The sequence below is a fragment of the Pteronotus mesoamericanus genome, unplaced genomic scaffold (genome assembly GCF_021234165.1).
Source record: "Pteronotus mesoamericanus isolate MK-2021 breed Mesoamerican mustached bat unplaced genomic scaffold, CSHL_Meso_final contig_20, whole genome shotgun sequence".
Classification (NCBI taxonomy): domain Eukaryota; kingdom Metazoa; phylum Chordata; class Mammalia; order Chiroptera; family Mormoopidae; genus Pteronotus; species Pteronotus mesoamericanus.
Window position 1 is genome coordinate 67,353,819 of NW_026555085.1, and position 2,684 is coordinate 67,356,502.

Consider the following 2,684-nt stretch of genomic DNA (forward strand, 5'->3'; position numbering starts at 1 on the left):
TGAAAAGTGAGAATTTTAAAAAAAGCAAGAGATGGGTGATCATTCCCTAAGAGGCAGGAATTGATAAGAGTAACTTCATAGGCAATCCTGGGGCAGTTCTGGGTTGATATCAGATCAAAACGACTTGTTTGTAGAGAATTAATTGCACATGAAACATGTGAGTCATACTTCCAGTCATACTTCCAGTCATACTTTTAAGTCATACTTAAAAACGGCCTACGGAAGCCCTTGCATGAACCTCAGATTTCAAAAGACACCCCAATTCTTGCCTTATGTTTAATCAATTAATTAATTAACCAATCAATCTTTCTCTATGGCTTGTGCTACTCTCCTGATCTCCACATTCCTGAAAATTGTTTAGACAGGAATGATCCAAATGATCTAGTCCCTCCAAATCTTACTGCCTCATGATGCATTCTCATCCTGACCCTAACCTATGTGTTGGCAAGGTTAAAGGAAAACAACGGGAAATCTCCACTGGGTCCTGATAGAGAAAACCAGGGTTCAGGTTCATTGGCTTTCTGGGCTTTCTTGGGGTCACTCCCTTTGTCTCCACCAGGAACCTGTTGACACACCTGCTCCCCTACCCTGGAATCTGTGGTTCTCCTGAAAGTCTGATTGTCTTTGAATATTAATGGTGCCCAAAGCCTTGTCTCCTTACATAGCTCCAAGGTTTCTAGTGAGAGCCAAATAAAAAACATACCATGGTACTTTGTAAAGTAACATAAGCATAATCTATATGTATATATAATATTTGTATACTTACAGTATTATTCTTAAGTCTCACTCTATATATTTCCTTTCCTTGCTTTGTCTCTCTCCCCCTTTCTCACATTTCTCCCCCACCCCCACTCTCTCCCTCTTCTCCCTTTCTCTTTCTTTTGTATCTATAACTGCACGAGCACATGAGTGCATCTAGGTAAGCATATTTGTAGTTTCTGGTACCTTATTTTTAAAAAGTTTGTCATATGCCACCAATGTAAAATTTTTATAGGTTCATATTCTAATTAGTAACATTGTGCATTTACAAATAATGGTCAACTCTTCAATATAAATAAAAGTTAAAAGCAACACATATTGAACAGAACAGCAACTGGAGAAAGTGCTTTTATAATGAGTATCCTTTTTCATCAGCCTCAGCATTCTCAGAACAAATTGAATTCAGTAATCCCCATAAGGCCTAGAGATGAACTACCCCATTTTTAAGACAAAGATGAACTTAGTGTCAGGGTTGTGCAAGAATATTATTGCTATTTCTTTTATTATCATATATAGTACCTTTCCATTGAAATGCCAAACGCATTTTACAAAATCTGACAGTGATCCTCACAATGTCCCTCTGGGTTGAGTTGGCTTCATTACAAACAATAAATAATAACTGCCCTTTATTCTGAAATGTCTCCTACAAAATGCAATGGATAGCCAATGATTCATGGATTCTAAAGGGAATTTATTTCATGGGAGTTAGAGAAGATGGTAATTTCCTATGGATCTCTACCTATTCTAGTTGTGTTGACTCATGAAGCTAGTTGCATTAGAACAACTCCAGTGCATGTGAAAAGAAACTCTCATAATTGTTAAAATTTACTTTGAAAATAAAAGAAGTATAGACTATGATTACATTACAAAAAGTAAATATGAACTGATTGTCTAATTCACTGAAGATCGGCAATTCAGACAATGTAGTTACCTATGGGCATGTCTTTTGATGGAGTTTTCCTGATTTAGTTTTTTTTTTTTTAACTAGAGATTAAATACTGCATGTCATACTGCATGTCATACTGCATGGCTAATCTTCAGAGGATCCTGAGGGAAGTGCCTCATCTTCAGACCCTATTGGAAGAAGAGCCCTGGGCAACCATATTTGGTACCATGTGTCCCTTCCTCTCCTGCACATAGTTGGTTAGATGAGAATAGGCACCTGTCCCAAAGGCGCCTATGGAAAGATAATCTGAGCCAATAAGACAGTCTGTTTTGGGCACTTCAAGTTGGATGTCCCAAGAAAATAAAGCAGTTGGCATAGGGGAGAGAAAGTGAAAGGGAGTGAGGTAGAGATGGTCATGAGTGAGGAAAACTATACGCGAGCTGGGTTTGAATGAGCAGACCCTTCAAGGTGGAGAAAAGAATCACAGATGAGCGGATGGAGAAGCCAGTTCATAGGAAGAGAAAACAGAGATGGCATATGGAGTCAGTGGTGCCCTATGGTCTGTGGAACAGTGAAGCAAAGATGTACTACTGCTGAGGACTCCAGAAAAATTTATTAAGATGCACCCTTTAGTTTATTCTTCTTAAGCCTTAAGCCTTGAGCCTTGAGCCTTGATCCTACTCTGGCCCCTCTTTCTGTATATCTGTGATATTCCTTTTTCTTTAACCCACTTTTATATTCCTCATACCCTGACTTACTTGAGTTATTTTGGATCTTTGTTCCTGGAAACCTAAAAGACAGTGGCCCTACAGTCTGACATGGAATATCAAATATATTCATTGCTGAGTGTCTACTTCACTATTGTATGTACGCAAGCCATAGTCATTCACTTAAAAAGAGGAAAAGAAAATTTTGGGGATATCTTCCAACAATCTCTGAGATCAATGTCTGCTCTGTAGATGATGATTTTTAAGCAGGCTAACTAAATCTTTTAACTGCCAAGCAGGGTTAGGTGCTAAACTAATAAAAAGGCATGAGG